At 31.4% G+C, this 22,215-nt stretch overlaps 1 protein-coding gene across 6 annotated transcripts in view; it reads right to left on the reverse strand.

Moving 5' to 3' along the window:
* CSMD3 (CUB and Sushi multiple domains 3) overlaps positions 1–22,215 on the reverse strand; it is a 1,251,170-nt gene that overhangs the window by 1,027,077 nt on the left and 201,878 nt on the right. The window lies entirely within an intron of this gene.

Genomic DNA, 22,215 nt, shown 5'->3' on the forward strand with positions numbered 1-22,215 from the left:
ATGTATTAGAAAATGTCATTCTCTAATACATACTGGGGGGAAACTTCAATTCCTTTCTCACTCTATGAGATACTTATCTAATTTTTCTCTTGCATGATAGCTTCTTTTTGTCTTTACTCTTTTGAGTTATTAGCTATTTGTCTGCAAATGTTTTTTTGCATACATTTTTTTTCTTTTTCTAGAATCATAGAGCCATGAGAAAGAGAAACAAATATTCATTTTACCGGAAAACTGAAAACATATATTTGATTTGGCTCTTCAATTATGCATAAAAGCACATTTGGTGAAGATGGAATGAAAGACTATTCAGAAGGCAAATTTTGCAAAGCCAGAATGTATGAACACAAAACTTATTTGGGAAAGGTAGTCAGGTTGGAGTTAACAGATATTTAAAGATACTGTTATTTAGACAAATGGACACAAAGCTATGAAGACATTTTGGGGCTCGATTGTAAAGAACCATGTTTAATTTTAACTCAGGATTAAATTTTTTTTGGATAGACTGAATGATTATTTATTTTGCAATGTTAGATATTAATATGACTTAATCATTACTCCCTTAAAGAAGCAGAGGAAATGTTAAAAACAGTAGCCTTCTTGAAGCTCTCTTCTGACCATTTTGGAAACTGCAAGCTATTTTCTTATTCTGCATTTAATGTAATTAATACCTTGTTTTCATTTGAAAAATGTACAGGATTATCAAAGTCTCCACAATCATTAAACAGTGCCAATGTTAGAGATATTGTAATCTGAAATTACTTGAAGAGGCAAATCAAATATTTAATTTACTGCTTGAAATAAATCATTTCTAATTTCAATTTCCAATAGATATTGAGTATTAATTATGACTCTCATTACGTTAATTAGAAACAAATATACTTTCATGATGGTATTAGCTTAAATTATATATATTTAAATACATATAATTTCAAATATATATAGTATATATTTGCAATTGTAAGCAACAGCATCTTTAAGACAGTTCATTTATATTTTCTTTACTTGAATAGCTTCTTACCAAAATGTCAATGACTATAAGACTTGCACTTACAAATAAGTTAATATTTTAGACAATTCTCAAGGACAAATATTGTATGTAGGACTGTGTAAAATTTAGATTTCAAATTCTTAAGCAAAAATTATCAGAGTGGTATGTTTAACAGACAAAATATTGGAACAGCCTTTATACATCATTGAGAATTACTGGCAACAAATAGATTACTGTTGATCTGTCTGCATTTCTGGATGGCCAGGACTATTTTTAAATAAGACAGCTTCTAGTATACAATATGATCTCAGTGGGATAATATTGTAGGTTCTAATTAATAATGCCTTAATTTTAAAAACTGCCTTTTTTTAACTAATATATTTTAGGCTAGATTTTCCCAACACAAGATGTGCACACACTTACTCTATAGGATGAAAGGGCATTTTTAGATGCCCATTATCATGGAAGATGGGAAAATAGAGGATCAGAGCCATTGAGCAGCCTGCTCAAAGCCATACCATTAATAAATGATGGATGCATATTTTTATGTGAGGTGAGTAATTTTTCCCATTACACTATGCTGCATTTCATCACTATGGAAATTATAATTTCCATAAGTATACAAAATTCTGGGGAAATGAAATACGTTAAAAAATAACTTTTTAGAGTTTAGGAAAAAGGACATAAGTATCTGTAGCTGAAGAACCTGTTTTCCATTGCTGGAGCTGCTCTTTCAGGTAGAGGCCCTTGATTATTAACATGAGTAATGAGAGTAGTGTTTGAGTCTATGCTGACAACTCACAATTATCTCCAGCCCAAATAGCCTCTGTGCTTCAGATTTATATTCACCACCTGTTTAACATCTCCCTTTAGATGCCTCATGGGAGTCTCAAATTTCACAAGGTTGAAATGGACTTCATGCTTTTCTTCCCAGTTTTTGCCATCATTAGTAACCAGAAGCATTTTAGCAATTGTTGAAAGAAGAAAGTTGGAAATTGTTCTTATTTCTGTGACTCCCCTTATTCTTTTTTATCTGATTTATCTATGGATTATACCATATCTACCCCCAAACTATATTGCACATTTGCTCCCTTCTTTCAATTTCCATTGCTACCACCTTATGTCAAACCAGCCAGATCTCTCACTAGGATGCAGCAAAATGCCCTTACTTGGAGTACCTATTTCCATTTTTGCCTCCTTGTAATCCATTAGTCTGCACAGCATGAGTTACAATCTTAAAAGGTAAATCATGTTACTCCCAGTTTAAATGTTTCAACTGATGCTCATTTTGTTTATAATATCATCCATGGCCGAAGATGTCTAGGTGTCCTGGCTTAGTGCACACTATACTGCAGCAAAAGAGACCTCTTTTCAGTTCCTGGAAACAGAGCAAATCTATTTCTACACTTCCTTTCTTCTTCCAGTCTTACCTTAAATGTCACTGCCTCACACAGACTTTTATTTTTTAATCTGCAGTCTTTAACAGCACTATGCAAAATAATTACTGAACTTGACATTCGCTTCTTCATTATTTATGAAGAACAAAAATCTCTTCTATGTAGAGGTTATAACTATTTTGTTAATTAATTGTTCACAGTGTATTGTGCAATCTGTGGCACCTAGAAAGTGCTAAGTAAGTGCCAGTTGAATGAATTAATTAGGTTGAAGCTGAAAACTCACCAGGAAGCAAGAGCCAGTTGAAGGGGACTTTGCAGACCATTTGCATCTCTCTCAGAACTCTTTGTAGAGACAACTTGATGTGAAATATTTCCTTTTATTATTTTTAATCTAGATCGTATAGGTTTACTTATGGATTAAAATCTTTTCCCATGGTCATAACTCTGCTAAAAGGATTCTAAAATACTAAAAAAATTTACTCATTTCAAAGCTGGGTTTGCAGATAATTTTCTGAACCACTGCTAGCATCATTTCAACAATGTAGCGAAGTTCATTGAGAGTACAATTCTCTGTATTTCATAATAGATGTCCTCATATATTATAAAATTTCAAAATACTCATGTAGCTTACTGTCAAAGGTTAATTAAGAATTAATAATACTGAATTTCAAAATTATGATTGGAGCTCTACTCAGCCAGCTTTTTCTGTTCCTTATGTGAGTCAGAATGACACAAATAAACATTAAAACTTGAGTTAAATAATACATTATTTGACAGGTGTTTATTAGTTTTGGTTTTTGATAAGGCACTACATATTATCAGGGAATGTATCATAAAAAACTAAACTTGTGCATTCCTCACGTAATCGAAAAACATTGAAATCTGAATTTGTACTGAATTATGTGATATTATGATGTTTGCAAGGTAGCCCTGCTTTTCATCTTTGGCTATTACCACAACCTGAGCATTGTGCAAAGAGATAGTATGTGACTTTTGAAATAAAAATTGTATGTTGATTTTTTAAAAAAACCTTTAGAGCAGGAGGTTTATTTCTAATTTATCCCATGTAAATCAGAGTATTGCATGATTCATTAAACTTATGAATGCATTTAATAAATTGTATAATATTTATGGAAAAAATACATATGGAATTTTTAATGTATTTTTCTCCCTAGTTGATAGGATGGTTTTTATTTTATAAAAGAAATTTCAACATAGATGTTTTGGTATTACACACCTTATAGCTATAATCAAAATTGCCACAGCTAATATGCCACATGTTTTGTTACTAAAACAGAGCCACAAAGCTGGAGAAAAGTAAAGTAAAGCAAAAATAATGCTCTATTGATGATGCTTTCACAAAATTGTAAATTTACTAGAATCATGCCAAATCCTAACACTTGACTTCATATTCATTCTATTGCTATAAACCAGGGCTAGTATAAAGCAACTTTCAATGCATAATGGCTGCTGTTTTTGCTTAAAATTAATTGCACATGTGTTTAATTATATAGCAGCTCTTGGAAGTGATTATATAAAATGTTATTTCTTCTTACTCTTGCTTGGATCTCTCAAATTATAGTTCTCTAACTCTGAAAGCAACAATGAATTTTAATAAAGGGCAGGGTTTGCAAATTACTGTTGCCTGGCTGCTGCCAGTGACTGAAGAGCCTCTTTTAGAAACTGAATGAAGTTCTATTGTCTGTTTACTTCCAAGTGAAAAGAAACTAAGATTACTTGATTAGACCTCCAGAGGGCACTCTGAAAAAGACTAGATGATACTCCTCTATCGCTGAAGATGCCACCGTCTTGGAAATGCCTTTGATATATGATTGTTCTAAAGGCTTTCTTTAATATTTCTTTTTATTCTGAAAACTTTCCAAAAAGTAATATTATCTGCATTCTCAAAGAACAATGAGTGTACTTGGTAAGCACTATGTCAAGGTTGCCTAGTTTTTCCATCATTCTTAGAACCTTATGTAGTTCAGGCACAATTCTATATAAAGACTGATATAGATGAATTATCTTTGGTTCAAAATGCAGTATCTGGCTGTATTCAACCTGGAAGTAACATAACATAGCAACTTATTTATATGTATAGACTTTATACTAACTATAGTATAGGTTTGAATATATAGCTCTACAATGAAGCTTAAAAGAGAAAGTACACTTGAATCAAAATCGAAATCAGTACATTTTTCACCTGAGCAATTGTCCAATTATTTGGCACTTTGTTAGAACCAACCTAGTATTTGGAAATATGGAATTACAGAAGAATAAGTTTTCAGTGGTGATCCAATTTACAGAGAAACCCATGTTTTTCAACTGAATTGAAAAATAAGTTCTAGGGTTCTGTTCTACTGTAGGATGACTGTACTTAACAATAATACAGTATACAGTTTCTAGCAAGTAGCTAGAAGAAGTGTATTGAACACTTTCATCCCCCCAAAATGAAGTTTGAAATGATATATATGCTAATGACCTGACCTGATCACTATGCACTCACTATATGTATTGGAACATCACTATGTAGCCCATGAATATGTACCATTATTTGTCAATTTTTTTTAAATTTTAAGATGTGTTTTTATAATTCTCCATTTTATTTATTTATTTATTTCCTAAGACAGAGTCTCTGCTCTGTTGCCTGGGCTGGAGTTTGGTGTTACAATCATGGCTCACTGCAGAATTGATTATGGCTGTCTTGGGCTCAAATGACCCTCTTGCCAGAGCCTCTCAAGTATCTAGGACTACAGGCGTGTGCCACCATGACCATCTATTTTTTTTTTTTTTCTTTTTGATAGAGATGGAGTCTCACTTTGCTGTCCAGGCTGCTCTCGAATTCCTGTGCTCAAGTTATATTTCTGCCCTGGCTTCCAAAGTGCTGGGATTATAGGTATGAGTCGCTGCACCTGGTCAAGTGCTCTCTATACATGTTAATTTTTATTCAATATGATTAAATATATAATCGAAATATCAAATACCACTGAAGTGTTTATAGTAAAAATTTAGTTCTTAAACTCAAACTTTTACTTATGTGCATTTGTCAGTCCAGCTCCATCGAGATAAAATCTTATAACTTTATTTGATTTATTATTGCAATGGTAGTTAAACTAAACATTTGTAAATAACATGTACAGTCTTTCTTGTTTTGTCTGCTTTTAAACATGTACTACTATTGAATTTTTCTTATATAGATGAAAGTTTCACTCTCTTAAAGTGTACTATCTCCTCTTCCCCATCCTCTTTTTATAGATATGCATCTATTTTTAGCTGAATCAGTGATGGGTGTTTCTGAATTGGCTCCTTTACTGGAAATTCAACTTGTGAACAAATACATATATTTCCTCTGTAGAGCAAACATCTATTTCCCCCCATACTCACGCTTATTAATCACCCATTTTAATTTACATAATTTTCTATCTTAATATTTTTTTTTCTCAAATGCTCTGCCAAGTTTGTCATGAAGAGGTAGATGTCATAGATTTATGTTTTTCCCTGGAAATCTCCTTTCCAAAATTTTTAACTCTGCCCCACACTTTTCTAGATTAGTTTACAATGTCCTATTTTATTAGAGGAAACTAGTGCCCTAAATAAGTAGACTTCATTGACATATTCCACAGGCTAAGGAAGAGCCAGAGATCTTCATGGTATTTCCCTATATCATAGAACTCACTTATCACAAATGTAGTCTGGGGTTTCTGATTCATACCCCAAGGCATTGTTCATTTTTTAACAAAATAAGGAAAATATATTTTCTGTTTGAAACCATAGAAATATTTTGCTATTACACAAGAATCAAAAAGTTTTACAAATTAAGCTTAAAGGTAAAAAAGTTATAGTAAATAAGATTAATTTACTATTCAAGTAAGAATATTTAAAAAAAATTTAGTAAGCCTAAATGTACAGGGTTTTAAAGTTCTCAGTCATGTGTGGTAATGTACTAGGTTTTCACATTCACTTACAGTCATTCATTGACTTACTCAGAGCAACTTTCAGTCCTGCAAGCTTTATTCCTGGTAAGTGCCCTATACAGGTGTACCATTTAAAAAGTATTTTATATGGTATTTTTACTGTACCTTTTCTATGTTTAGATGTATATGTACTTACCATTCTGTTACCATCATCTGCAATATTTAGTTCAGTAACATGCTATATTAGTCCATTTTCACACTGCTAATAAAGATATACTTGAGACTGGGCAATTTACAAAAGAAAGACATTTAATTGGACTTACAGTTCCACGTGGCTGGAGAAGCCTCACATTCATGGCAGAAGGCAAGGAGGAGCAAGTCATGTATTGCATGGATGGCAGCAGGCAAAGAGAGAGAGGGCTTGTGCATGGGAACTACTCCTCTTTTTAAAACCATCAGATCTTGTGAGACTTGCTCATGATCATGAGAACAACACAGGAAAAACTTGTCCCCATGATTTAATTACCTCCCACTGGGTACCCCCCACAACATGTGGGAATTCAAAATGAGATTTGGGTGGGGACAGAGCCAAACCATATCACATGCTATACGGATTTGTAAACTAGGAGCAATAGGCTATATCATATAGCCTAGGTGTGTAGCAGGCTACACACCATTTAGGTTTGTGTATGTGTACTCTGATATTTGCTCAGTGATGAAATAACCTGTTAGTGAATTTCTCAGGACATATTCCCATCATTAAGCAATGCACAACTTAATAGAATGTGTAGACAGAAGGAGTAAAATAATTAAACAGCCTTTTCTTTCTAGAGACTACAATTTTAATCAAAATAGAAAAAAAGTCATTTTTATTCTATAGCCTCCCTCTTGCAAGGAAACACAGATGAAACAAATGCATACATTAATTTGGAAAAGTAATGATATACTAAAAATTTCTGTATTAATATTGCAGTTTACAAATAGACTTTACTTGCACTTGACCCTCACCATATTTGTTCAGGTTAGATGTCGACAGTTATAATTATCTTTTTTTTTTTTTTGGTCAGTGTAAAATAGATGCTGACAGTATGGCTCTCACACCAAATATAGCCTGATGCCTTTTTTAAAAAAAATATATATATATAATACTGCATTGGACCACAGCTAAGTTCCTTTTTTTATGTGTTATCAATAGCTGCTTTTGCACTACAAAGGTATAGTTGATTAATTGTAATGGATGGAAACTGTGTGCCCTCCAAAGCAAAAAATAATGTTTTCTCTGGCTTTTTGTTGAAAATGTTGCTGACTCCCAATAATAAGACTACAAAATTGCACAATGTCCTTGTATATTTTTGACTTCTTTACAGTTAAGCAGCAAATTTCACAATGATACACAAATATAAATGTATGTGCTTTGAATGAGGTGGACATTTCACTTAAAGGTGACTTCACTACCATTGCCATTCATCAAAATTCTATATCTGTTTCCATTTAGTTTTTAATGCTTTGTTATTTTGCAATTAATTATAAAAAAACCAATAATTTTAAGAGTAATGCAATGTTACCTTATCATATCCTGTCCCTGTCCATGTGTATATCCAATTTTTTCCTATTGGTCACAGGCAGAAATTTATACTCTTCATTTTTCTGTCTCAGTAATTTCTTATTTGGATATAGCTTTAAATTTTTTTCTTCACATTCTCCTGTGCCTCAAAACCCCTAAATCCATGTTAATTGCCTAATTTTTACACCCTCCAACCTTTTCCTCAGGCTTGTACAATTATATAGAGTCAGATGTACATGTACAGAAATTCTTAGCATTTTCTCTTGTAACTGTATACCTTGGGGGTCTAACTAGATTAGATTATTTCATAAAGATCTGGGCTGATTTTTAATGATTGTCTTATGTACATACATGGAAAATAATGTATTCAATTATTTCTCTATTGATGGATATTCAGGGAGTTGTCAACTCCACACATTTTTTTTTGCACTAAACATTCTGTTTAGTACAATTCTTGTACAAGTATTCATATGTACTTTCAAGTTTGTTTCTAAAAAAGTTATCTGCTGAAACTACTATTTTCCTTATCTTTAAACCAGTGTTTCTCAAGTATGAAATTTCAGTATCTGGTTGGGGATGGTAAAAATATAAGCTACTGCATTCTCCAGAGGTACTGACTTACTAGGCATGGCATAGAATGAATCCCAAATATGTACACTTTGGTAAGTTCCCCATGTGATGATAATGTACAATAAACCACTAATTCATTGTTCTAACTTTATCTAAAAGGATTCTTCTTATGTCCTTCATCTGGATGTAAGACTTTCCTTCTTGGAATGAACATTGGTATCTGTTTTGGGACCTTTATTTTTCTTATTCATATTTTTATTTTAAGCAAGCCAAGACTGTCGATTACAATTAAAAAAAATTATTTTGAGAAGATTTTTTCTCCAAACTTCTGATCTTTTTTCTCCAGAAATCTAATAAACGTCAATTTTTTTTTTAAGAAGACATTGACAATGTTAACTAGGATCTGGTGATTTGAAAGTAAAATGAAAAATAAATCCTCTATATTTACTGAACTTATAGTATAGGGAGAATACAGGCAAAGACAAACAACAAAAGAAAACAAGTATGGAAACAATTAAAAGATAATATAAAGATTTTAAAATGAGTAGGACACCTGCTGCTTAACAATATACCTCATGACATGACACTGTTTCCCGGTCTGATTTCAGAACAGGGTTTGGCATATTGCTCTCTGCATACATTTCTGCACATTACTGACAAAATTGTAGAGGCTGGTGATGGAATGTTTTACCAAGTGTCAAGAATTAGATTCAGTTATACCCACCAGCAATAACTGCATTTTAACAGTTTTAAAACTTCTTTTTCTTTGGAAATGTTATTTTAACAAAAATAATATAATTAATGAAGGAAGCCTTACAGCAAAATTGTGTGCATTTCTTACAACATATTAAGTCCGCATTAATGTTGAAGGTTTCTGAATCTTTATTTCATTGTGTAGTATATTTAGCGATGTGGGTTGGACAGTGTTCAGAAATCTGGAACAGAGATTCAGACTTTCTGGGATTGGCTTCAGCCTGGACCAGTTAAAAGCAATGTGGCCCGAGAGAAATTTCTTCTCATTGCATTTTAGTATCTTCTTCTGTTCTTCATGAACAAAAAGCATGTATTCTGTAGATTGGATGTGCAGAGTAAATGAGATAAATTGTGGAAAAGTATTTTAAGCATTATCTGGTACATAATAACCAATTAATAAATGTTAGAAGTATCTCCATAATAATAAATATGTATTCCCACAATGCTTATTTTCTCTTCACATTATATTACACGTAAAAGATATCCTTTTTTATTTTGATCATTTTGCACATATAACTTTGAAATGCTATCCTGAAGTTTGTAAGTACAAACTGTAGAGTATATAGCACATAAACAAATATTTACAAAAAGGAACACATGAAGAAAAATTTCATTAATCTTTTTTATGTGGCAACGTAATTTATAAGTGTGTATATATAGTTAAATATCTTATATATTCACATATATGACATATATGAAGTATGTAAGTGTGCATGTAGAGTAGATGTGTGTATATATGTATTTCTGTGTTTGTATACTTGATTTCCCTCTTCTTAAATAAATGTAGATATTGAAAATATCAATGAGAGCAAAATATTTTTTCACTTTCTAAATTAAAAAACCCATTTGAAACATCTTTCTAAAGAAAGAAGAATTTTAATCTATGTTCTTTTACAAAATATTATAAAAGATCATGAATATGCATCTACCATAAAAGCTTGTGTAGTTTCTTTGTAAGAAAAATAACATTGCTTTTCAGAGTTGACACATTATAATGGTTGATTTTATTAAAAGTTTAGCAATATTTCAAAAGAACAAAGACAGGAAAGGATCTGCAGAAATTTATTATGTGTGACACTGTTTTATGTAACCTTTTCATAAAAATGTGTCACCTACACAGAAGTGGGTGATGCTTTTTACTATTCATGATACAGTGAGGATGGATACCTTTGGCCTTTGGCCTCTAAAATGTTGTAATCTAACGTGGAATATTTACATGAAAATTAGTAATTATACTGTGGTGCATGACGTACTTTAAAAGTATGAGTTGTTCCATTATATCTAGAGTGCAAGATTGTTTAAGAATTCATCTACTATAATTTCAACAAGAGTATAACAAGTGTTGCTGGTGCTGTGCTTAAGGAAAACACCTCATCCGGACTTGGGAATTCAAGGAAATCTCACAGGTTAATGTGAAATCTGTATTAAAAGTATGACTTGGTCTGAAAAATAAATGTAACATAATTCTTACTAAAGTAACTCTAAATTAATCTGAGCTATGAGTAAAGGATTAGCTGGAGTGAGGACAAAAAGAATTACATGAGATTTCCAGTATTTCACAATTATGTCTTCCTTGTTGATGAAGCAGAAAACAATAAGGAAATAAATGCTTGACAAAATTAATTTTCTCTAATTTTATTCAATTATCTTAAAAAAGTAATAAAGTGTCAAACAAATGTAATTAATGTTTAATAAAATGCAATTTTTATCCAAAATGACTTTGTGTACAGAATATTCATAGTTTAGCTAATCATTGTTACATTCATTTATTATATTATTTTTCCTATACTTGCTTTTAAAAAATCCCAAACTTTAAAAATCCTTATATTGTCTCTCTTTGCTTTACCCTTTTATAGATATTGACTCTGTGTATGAAACTAGCCAGTTCTACTTCTCCTAAAAGTTGTATGTGTGTGTGTGTGTGTGTGTGTGTGTGTATGTGTATGATATATGGTGTTTTCTAATTTTTACCTATATACTTATTTTATATTCTTCGATTTTGAAAGGTTAGGTTCAGCTACCGGAAGTATCATATTTTGCTTTTCACCAATAATCACCATTTCAAAAAATTGTATCTAAATATCCATTTCTGTTTTACACCTGATTTTCTTAACCAGAAATTTCACATGACCCTGAAACCTTCAATGAAATTGCACAGATTCGTGGAGTATAAGCACTCAAATATCATAATTTCTGCTATACAATTTTAGATTGCTTCAATCAGATTTAGATTACATAATTGATTCTGAATTTATTAAAATAATTAATCATTCTCTTCACAAAATAAATTTAGAATATAGATAGAATCCATTTCTCATTCCTCAAACAACATTAAATATGAAAAAATCATTAATAAGAATGGTAACTTTTGCAAGTAAATATGTGCATATTTTATATGTTCTAATCAAATTATCATTAAATTCATCCAAAATAAAAATTTCTTCTTGTATTCTGTATAGGAGAAAATTGAATCTTAGACATGCTGCGGGGCATGGTGGCTCACGCCTGTAATCACAGCACTTTGGGAGGCCAAGGTGGGCAGATCACCTGAGGTCAGGAGTTCCAGACCAGCCTGGCCCACATGGTGAAATGCCATCTCTGCTAAAAATAAAAATTAGCCAGATGTGGCTGAGCATGGTGACACATGCCTGTAATCCCAGCTACTCGAGAGACTGAGGCAGGAGAATCACTTGGACCCAGGAGGCAGCAGCATTTGCAGTAAGCTGAGAACACCACTGCACTCTAGCCAGGGGCAACAGAGTGAGACTCAGTCTCAACAAAAATAATCTTAGAAAGGTGTACAACTTGAGCAAGAATACACAAGAAATTAAGGGCAGACCCTGGACTTAAATCCACATTTCACTGCCTTCTGTTTCCATGTTCTCTCCACTCCACCACCTTTCAGTCTAGATATAATAATGCTCATATACCATGATGATGTACTATGTTAAATTATCCATATATTTTCTGCATTTTAAACCACTTTTAGAAGTCCCTAGCAATGACTGGAAATTAACTTAGGCATCACGAGAAATATACTCAAATTCAAAAAGACACAAAATTATGTGTAAGTTTTTTTTTTTTTTTTTTTTTTTTTTTGAGACGGAGTTTCGCTCTTGTTACCCAGGCTGGAGTGCAATGGCGCGATCTTGGCTCACCGCAACCTCTGCCTCCTGGGTTCAGGCAATTCTCCTGCCTCAGCCTCCTGAGTAGCTGGGATTACAGGCACACACCACCATGCCCAGCTAATTTTTTGTATTTTTAGTAGAGACGGGGTTTCACCATGCTGACCAGGATGGTCTGGATCTCTTAAGCTCGTGATCCACCCGCCTCGGCCTCCCAAAGTGCTGGGATTACAGGCTTGAGCCACCGCGCCCGGCCCTGTGTAAGTTTTTATTGAGAAATTTATCTAAATACAAAATAGAGAACAATTTTTCCCTTTTAATAATTTTAGTATGTGTTGCAGAGGTTCCTTTCTTTCCTCAGTTTCCAACTATATAATGACTAGTTCAATTTCTGTTTAAATGTTTTAAGTATCAGAGAGTAGTAAGATCAAATGTGACCTTTGAAAAATCACTCAAGGTCACTAAATAACTTGTTTGTAAAATAAGCACCATAATACCTAATTCACAGGATTATAGTGAGATGTAAATGAGACAAGGTATATAAAGCACCCAGGTAAATTGATCACTTGAGGTCAGGAGTTTGAGACCAGCCCGGCCAACGTGGTGAAACCCCATCTCTTCTAAAAATATAAAAATAACCAGGCATAATGGCAAGTGTTTGTAATCTTAGCTACTGGGGAGGCTGAGACAGGATAACCGCTTGAACCCGGGAGATGGAGTTTGCAGTGAGCCAAGATTGCGCAGTGGCACTCCAACCTGGATGACAGGGGAAGATTCGGTCTCAAAAACATAAATGAATATCTAATAAAAGCATATAAAGTTCTCAGTTAAGTGAACCAAAACCTGGATAACTTGATTCCAAAGTGATCTCTGAATAGTTATGCCATATATACCGCCTAAAGAGAAGATTTCACATGCTACTTCTCTATGCTAAGTAATTGAAAAGGTCTAATGTATTAAATTTTAATGTAGGCTATCTCTAACTTTTAGGTTCTCACAACAAAGTGCCATGTATGAATACAGGGGATTTAAATATTGTCTTTCTGAATAAAACTTATTAGGTAAATTTTCAAATATAAATACAAAAGGAGTAAATAGGAATTACTCTATACTAGTAACTAAAAATTGAATTATCATTACTTCAGAAAGCTAGGCAATTTTTGTATATTATAAGACCAGATCAAAGGAGACCCAATAGTTAAAAGTTTATGAAGCTGCTGGGATGTGATAAAGATTCTATATGCAGAATTTATTCTGTTCATGGCATGAATCAGAAAAGCACATTACAGGCAGATTGGTTCATTACTGGTTATTAAAGACAAGAGATTAATAATTTTAAGTGAATATAGTAAAATCTGCTACAGTGAGGATAGCCATATTCACATAAAGAATGAGGTAAATATTGTCATCTCTTCAGTAGCAAAAGAAAACAAACTGATTGAAAACTTACAATAAGTACAAGTTTAATTCATTTGCAAATTATTCAGCTCTTCCCAAAATTGTCTTTCTTATTTCTATTAGCTTCTTATTGATCAAATAAATTCTGAGTTATTTTACTCTAGCCATGGATGTGGCTACACACTGGATGCATACTGAACTACAGCTTTTCCTTCACACTACATTAACTACTAATTAATATCATGTTAGATGTACCTAACCTGGGAAGTGACAATAACAATTTCTTTCCACATTTATATATTCCATAGATTTATATATGATGTGAATATTATTTTATCTATAAAATGCTTTTTATAAATATTAGCTGAGAAAATTTTATGAAAACCAAGATAGGTTTTGGGAATGCAAATGGAATGTAAAAATCTACTTCTTTTTCCTAGAATGTGGGATTTCAAGTGTACTTACCCTCAAAAGACTACACAAATATCAACTATTCTCAAGTAAGTATTCCCAAAGTCACCCTTGAATTAGTTGTACGCAGGGGATAAAGAATCATAGAGAAGTTCTAAATTTGTGTGACATGCCAGCATGAACAAAGTGTAATTTGCACCTTTTCTGGCAGAAAATAGGGAATGATGGACATACCACACCTACTTGATATTTGGCTTTAATCAGCAGTTCAAATTGAACTCTTTTTAACACTGTTACCTTTGCCATAGAAGACAACAGTAGCCAAAGTAAAACTTCACAGAAATTATTATTCTTTTGTGTTTTTTTATAGTTTAAATTGAAATGTTTAAGTTATTAATGAAATATAAATAGCTCTTTAGAATCAGAGAATAAACTCTTCAGTAAATTTAGATTCAATATGATCATTTTCTTTACTATAATCTGAAGATTAAGTCCAAATATACAGTTATGAAACCAATATAACAACTTTAAAAAACTGTTTCAATGATTTTATAATTTCAAAAAATACTTTCAAAAGGAAAACTTTCTTTGCTTATAGTTTTTGATACATACCTGGCATTTAGGTTTCCTATTTTATTAATTGCCTTCATTTACCAATTCTCATTCCTTCATTTGAAAATAGATAATTAGTCTTTCCTTTATTCATTTGTTGAAGTTCTTTATACAATCTGGATGTCATACACTCTTCTACAAACTAAACTTTATCCAGCATGCACTGTGAGATACGTAGATGCTGGCAGTATAGTGACAATAAAAATCCCTCTCCTCACAAGCATACAAGGCAATCTAAACTATGCACATAAGTTAATAACAAATGCTGTGAAGATAAATGGTTAAAAAGCATTGAGTGACAGGGTAAAAATGGCAGTTAGAAAAGCCTGGAGAGGCTACCACTTCAGTGGAAACTAGAAAAAAGTGAGACTTCCGCTTCCTACTATTCTTGGAGGATTTTTTTCTGTTCATCTGTTGCTATGCCACTTTGTATATTTAATTTTTTTTATGTTATTTTATTGTTTTACATTTTCTTTTTTAAATTTTTATTTGTACAGATTTATGAGTTGCATATGAAGCTTTTACTAGCCTGCCGTATGTGTTTAGAGAGAGTATAATTGTAGTGTGTATAATAGGGGAGCAGATATAGGTTATTGTGTTAATTCATGATAACTTTTTGACCAAACCCTAGCAAACTTGTAATGCATGTTCAGTTACTTGAGTATGATACTGGCATCAGCATTATACATATATGAAGAAACTAGGAGGAAGACAATTTCTAATCTGCCTACAGTGTATAACAAAGATATGTCTTCTGGTCTTATGAGTTATCTGTCTTCCAATCAAGAAAACATTTGTAGGAAGATTCATTTTCTCTTTGTTTCACTATCTTCAAACGTTTACATTCAGTAACACTTCCTACAAATATCTACAATGTCATCATTTTACTCTTTTTGCCCTATGAAACTACTTGACTCAGAAAAATTTAGAGGAATGCCTAAATATAGTATGGATAATTGATAATTTAATAAAGTTATATTCACACTAATTTGGTTTTTATATGTTAATGTGTCTAATACAGAGAGCAATAAAATGTTATTCAACAACAAAATAAGATATCTTGATCCTAGAATGCAGAGTAGATTAAATGTATGGTGTTTCAGGTATTTTAAAATTAAGATTCTGAGTCCACATAGCTTTTCAAATATTGTGAAATTCTATATATATCAATATGATATGAAACTAAAAGGAAAATCTATGAATCAGATAATTTAATCAATGATAGTATAAACAGAAAACAGACATACTCTTAAATATGTTATACAAACATGCCATAATATACAGAGCCAGGTATAGAAAGAACAATCTCATATTCTTAATAAAATACAATTTTTATTGCTTTAGAGATAAATATGAGACGTTCCCTGATCTTTACTTATTGCAAATTTGCTTGCTTATAATTTTGACCACAAAATTTAAGTTCTCCCTTTTGAGCTTTGAGGGAGAGGCAAAATTCTCACATGGTTTGGTTGATCAATTTCAAAATGAAGCCAAGGCAGTGGTTAACATAGGCTTCAAGAGTTTCTATTAAATAATTTCCTGTCTAATGAAAAAACACAAAAGAAAAGATAAACATTAATTAGAGAGACTCAGTGTTCCTTGGAACTTAATAGATTTGTAGATTTAACCTTTCTTAGGCTGGTGGACCATTTGTTAATGATGTCAGTAAAATTGCTAATCGAACGGGAAGTGCCTTCAAATTAATTGTAGGTGACCTTGGGAAAAATTATTATCTTCTAAATGGATATTCAACTGAAGGTAAAATAATTTCAGACAGACTTTGGATCATTAACTTGTGACTGTAAATCTTTTTTTCTGAAAGTTGTCTACTCTCAAGTAAATATGCCAATGAATCAGTTTCACACTAAAATTACCTTTCCATTAAATTTGATAATGCTAGCACATGTGAAACAAAAAAAAAATACAGCCTTGAGAAATCTTATTATGTGCACTTTTCTCCTCTGTATTACACATTTTTGTGGCTTCAGTATATATTAAACTAATCTTTGTAACCTTTAAAAGTTCTCATTCATCTTTGGGATATTCTACGTATTTTTCTTTAAAAAAAAATTTACTGTGCTTGGAACCACCTTTTATTTTGTATCAGTCAAGCTCGGCTTTTGTGAATACTTTTTAAAAAATAGCTTGGTAAGAAAAAGATATATTAAACTTCAAAATATCTTCTGGCAAAAATGCAGGGAGACTAGCATTCCTGTACATGGTTGATGGGAGAGAACTGCTTCCAAAATGTAATCTGGAAATATATTAAAATGTATTTTAATATTTTGACCCAGGAATCCTATACAGAAGAATCCAGCACACAGAAAAAAAGCAACAAGACAAGTTGTTTACTGATTATGCTTTTTGGTGTCAAACATCTAAAAGAATATCCATAAGAAATAGGTGAATTAATTATTGTTCAGTCATATAATTAAATTAATCTATAAGTAGTATATCAAAGTAATACATATGATATCTTGATCAGTGATAAAAATAACTATCTGTTATGTATACACTAAGCTTATATCTTTAAAAAACAAAAAAGACAAATCCGTATCTAATTGTGTTTATTTTCATATGGGCATTAAGATATTGTAAGAAGAGTTTCATTTTACACTATTGATATTGGTGAATTTGAACAGGGGATGAGGTATGAGAGATTCTGGCAAGAGTTCTACTTATTCCATTTTATTGTATTTTCTCAGTTGTGACAATAAACATTTTTTTTAATTTCAAAATTAAACAAGCTTCAAAAAATGTTAAATATGAAAAGGTAAGCAGTACCAAACATGTTCTCCCACCATAAGCAATTGAAAAGTGGATAAACTATATGAATCAAGATTTTCAGGACTGAATGACAAAGTATGAAAAACTATAATCCTTGAAGGAAGAAAATCACACAAAGTGATACTCAGTTTTATCAAAGCTTTCCCTGACATATGAAGATGGTTCCAAAGAAGAGTAGCTGCCTCCTTTAAACCTGAGAAGCTATAGACTGAAATATGGATTTGAAGATGTAGCTGGAATTGTGGACAGCCTCCTGAAAAGAACAGAAATACTGGAATGGAGGAGGAAGTCAAGAAGGAGTTCTCAAGTGTTTGCATGGGAATTTCCCTGTGAAGTTGGTCAAAGCCTAAAATACATATGTGCAGGGAACGAGTACACAAAGCCTCTTAAAAAATAGCTACTGAGGAACTGAAAACAACAAAACTTTCAGAGATCACACAATTGTTGGAATTCTAATCCAGTCATAATGAATAAACTTCACTGATTCCTTCAGAAAATTGATAGAAATAAAAGTAAGACCAAATCTTAAACATCAGAACCAATCCATAATGTTTCTCTTGGAAATAAGGAGAGAAAAAAAAAAAAAAAGAAATAACTAAGAACAAAGCAGTCTGAAGAGGTCTAAATGATGTCAGTAAATTTTCTAATGTAACAAAACTCACTAATCTTCTTCACATAAGACAACATAATACAAACCCACTACAATAGATTATTTTTAAAGCCCACTATAAAAACAAAACAACCAAACCTTGACATACAAAGAAGCAGAAAAATGTGACCCATGATCAGAGAAAATAGGATTTAAGAGGCAAACCAAGGAATGACACAAGTATTGAAATTAATAGATAAGAATTTTAAAAGCCCAGTTATAAACATGTTGAAGGAATTAAAGGCACAGATAAACATAATGGGTTAACTAATAAGGAAATTTCAATGGAGAAATTAAAACTTAAAAAAAAGTTATAAATCTTAGAATTAAAACTGCACTATCTAAAATGAATAATTTATTAATAGAATGTAACAGTGTATTCAAAATTGTAGAAAAAAAATTAGTGAGTCTGAAAACAAAAGAACAGGAATAATTTAACCAGAAGAACTGAGAGAAACAAAGTGTTTATAATTAGCAAAGCTTTAGTGATATGTAGAGAAATATCAAGAGGTCTAATATATGCTCAATTGTAGTTTAAGAAGAAGAGAAGAGATAAAGTGCGATGAAAAAACATATATAAGATATGATAGCCTAAATATTACTAAATTTATTTGAAATAATCTGCAGATTGAAAAAATTTAGTAAAACCTATGTAGTATAAAAAACAAACAAACCACACATAGGCACATCACAGGAAAGCTGTAAATAACCAAAAATGAAAGAAAAATTTAAACTTAGCTAGAAAACAAAACAAAATACATTCATAAAGGAATGATAATATGAGTAACTGCCAAATTTTTAGCAGAAGCAATGAAGGCAAGTAGGCAATTAAATAACATATTTAAAATGCTAAAAAGAAAGGTAGGAAGACATCCTATGAACTCAGAGTACTATATTGAGACAAACACACACACACACACACACACGATAGAATCATTATATATATGTTTTATATATGTATATTTTTAAAACACTGAAACACACACACTCCTATATATTTTTCAATATAGCACTCTGAGTTTACAGAATGCCTTCCTACCTTTTAACACTTAAAATATGTTATTCATATATTTATTTCAATATTGGGCACGATATAAAGTATATTCAGGTAAGTTCTAAGTAATACTTTTTTGACTTGAGGTGCGAAACTATAGAAAATATTAAATAAAGTCCCTCAGGCTTAAGAAAAAAAAATATTCAGTAGAAACTCAGATGTAACTGAAGGAATTAAGGACAACAGAGCTCAGAAATATGTGAGAACTAATATTTAATTCTATTAAATTATTTCTTCCTGTGTTGTTGCTGTAATATATTTTACATCTAAAAATATCTAAAACTCCACAATAGTTATTATTTTATTATTATTATTTATAATCTTAATAAAAATAGTAAATAAAGTGCTACAAAAAAAAATACTATGTCATGAACAATTGAGCTTACCCCAGGAATAGGTTGGTTTAAGATTTTAAAAGACAGTCTGCAATTTGCTACATTAAAGAAAAAAATAAACTGAAAAACATGATCACTCAATAGATGCAGAAAAGCATTTGACAAGTATTCATACATTTTCACAATGAGAAAAAGTTAATAACTAATAATGCAAGGAAAATTTCTTAATCTGAATAAGGAAATGTACATAAAAATTTATATTTAACACAGCATGTATTACTAAAATGCAGGTTGAGTATCCCTTACTCAAAATACTTAGGGCCAGAAATGCTTTATATTTCATTTTTTTTCAGATTTTAAAGCATTTGCATATAAATAATGAGATATCTTGGATATGTGATCCAAGTCTAAACACAAAATTCATTTATGTTTTTTATATACCTTATACATACACATAGGCTAAAGGTAATTGTATATATTATTTTAAATAATTTTGTGCATGAAGCAAAATTTGTACTTTGAATGTGATCCATTACATGAGGTCACGTTTGGAATTTCCCACTCGTGGAATCATGTCAGCACTTAAAAATTTTTAATTTTTGGCCAGGTGTGGTGGCTTACGCCAATAATCCCAGCTCTTTGGGAGGCAGAGGTGGGCAGATCACTTGAGGTTAGGAGTTCAAGACCAGCCTGGCCAAAATGTTGAAACACTGTCTCTACCAAAAATACAAAATTTAGCCAGGTGTGGTGGTGCATACCCGTAATCCCAGCTATTCAAGAGACTGAGTCAGGAGAAGGGCCTGAACCTGGGAGGTGGAGTTTGCAGTGAGCTGAGATTGGGCCACTGTACTCCAAGCTGAGTGAGGAAGTGAGAGTCTGCCTCACTTTATTCTCGATAGACAAATATTACATGTTTTCTATCATCATAAACCAAATTTTCCTGTTCTGTAATTTCATGTAAGTGTAATTTAGTATGTACTTTTTTTGTGTTTGTCTTCTTCTTAGTCAGTAAAATATATAAAATTCATTAATGTTGCATAGAGTAGTTAACTTTTTATTGCTGAGTTGTGTTCTACTTCATGAATACATCCAGATTTTAAATCCATTCACAATTTCAGGGATATTTGCGTTATTTTCAGCATGCATATTATGATTAAAGTTTCTATGAATATCTGTAAGTAAATATTTTCTGAACCTTATTTCTTTTTTCTAGAAATTAAATGTGTAGAAATGGAGTTACTGAGTCATGAAGAATATATGATCAATCTTATCAGAAATTGGCAAGCATTTTCTCAAGACTATGTACCATTTTATATTCCCAAACAAGATTGGAATTTTGAGTTTAAGAATATTCTAACCAGGTTAAAATGCAAATAAAAGAAAGCGGAGGATAATGTCAGAAACTAAAGAAAGGGAAGTAATACCATTGATTATTAAGAAGACGGATAAGTCAATAAGTACCGTTATAAAATGACATACCAGATACTATGGTTAAAGCATAAGTAGAAGAGTATTTATTGACATTATTAATACCAGTAGTAATAGAAAATTAACAACTGGTAATTAATATATACTTTTCTAAATATGTCATTTTTTTTAGTAAAAAAAGAGGAATACACCAAATACAAAAACATAACAGTGTAAATATAATACACACAGTAATTTCATGGTAAGATAATATGGCAGATTAGATGTAACATTCATATCTATAAATATGAGTGGCTTTAGTTTGCCTCATCAATTTTTTTCAGTTGTTTCATAGATCACATTGATCTCTATGCTGTATAGAAGAGATGCACTGAAAACCTAGGGATTCAGAAAAATTTTAAAAAATTGGTGAACAAAGGTTTACCTGGAAAATGGAAAAACAGGAAAGCAGAGGCTGCAATCCTAATATAGGAATAACTGGGCTTCATACAAAATATATTTTGTAAAACAATAAAGAAAATTGTATAATGTTATGAAAGCACATTCCACAATAAAGATAAAACAGTTGTGAATAAATACTAAAATATGATTGAAATATAGCAGCCATCTTCATAATACAAAACTACGAAGAAATAAACAAAATAAAATTAGGAATCTTATCACTTAATTGAAAACAACCCAAGTATCAAAAAATAAGTAACAACAAAAAATAACTAAATGACATGAACATTCACAAAAATTGTTCACTTACTAGAGTACAAATGTCAGAGCAGTAAAGTACAGGAAAGTGGAGACATTACAAAGCCCTATGATTGTAATGCAATGAAACTAGAAAATAAATGTAGAACGACTCTTCAATGAAAGGTGAAATAAAAAATATGAAATATTGATATGTGTCTTATAATGAAAAGTATCTGTCTCTCTCCCGTCTATATATGTGTGTGTGATACTATTAAAGATGCGATAAAATAAAAACTCATATTCCAAACACCTATATCAATAAAAATGAAAGAATAAAAATAAATGAGTTAGAATGCAGTTAAAAAAATAGTAAAATAAGAATGTAAGCAAAAATACACAAGATTAGAAACATAAAAAGAATAATTAGAAGAGAACATTAAAATATATAAAAAGAAAAAATACAATTAAAAAAAGAAACATAAACTACTAGCTAGTTTAATGTGAAATATGAGAAAAATTACAAATATATGTAATGGGGAAATAATCCAT

The sequence above is a fragment of the Cebus imitator genome, unplaced genomic scaffold (assembly GCF_001604975.1).
Source record: "Cebus imitator isolate Cc_AM_T3 unplaced genomic scaffold, Cebus_imitator-1.0 Scaffold250, whole genome shotgun sequence".
NCBI lineage: Eukaryota > Metazoa > Chordata > Mammalia > Primates > Cebidae > Cebus > Cebus imitator.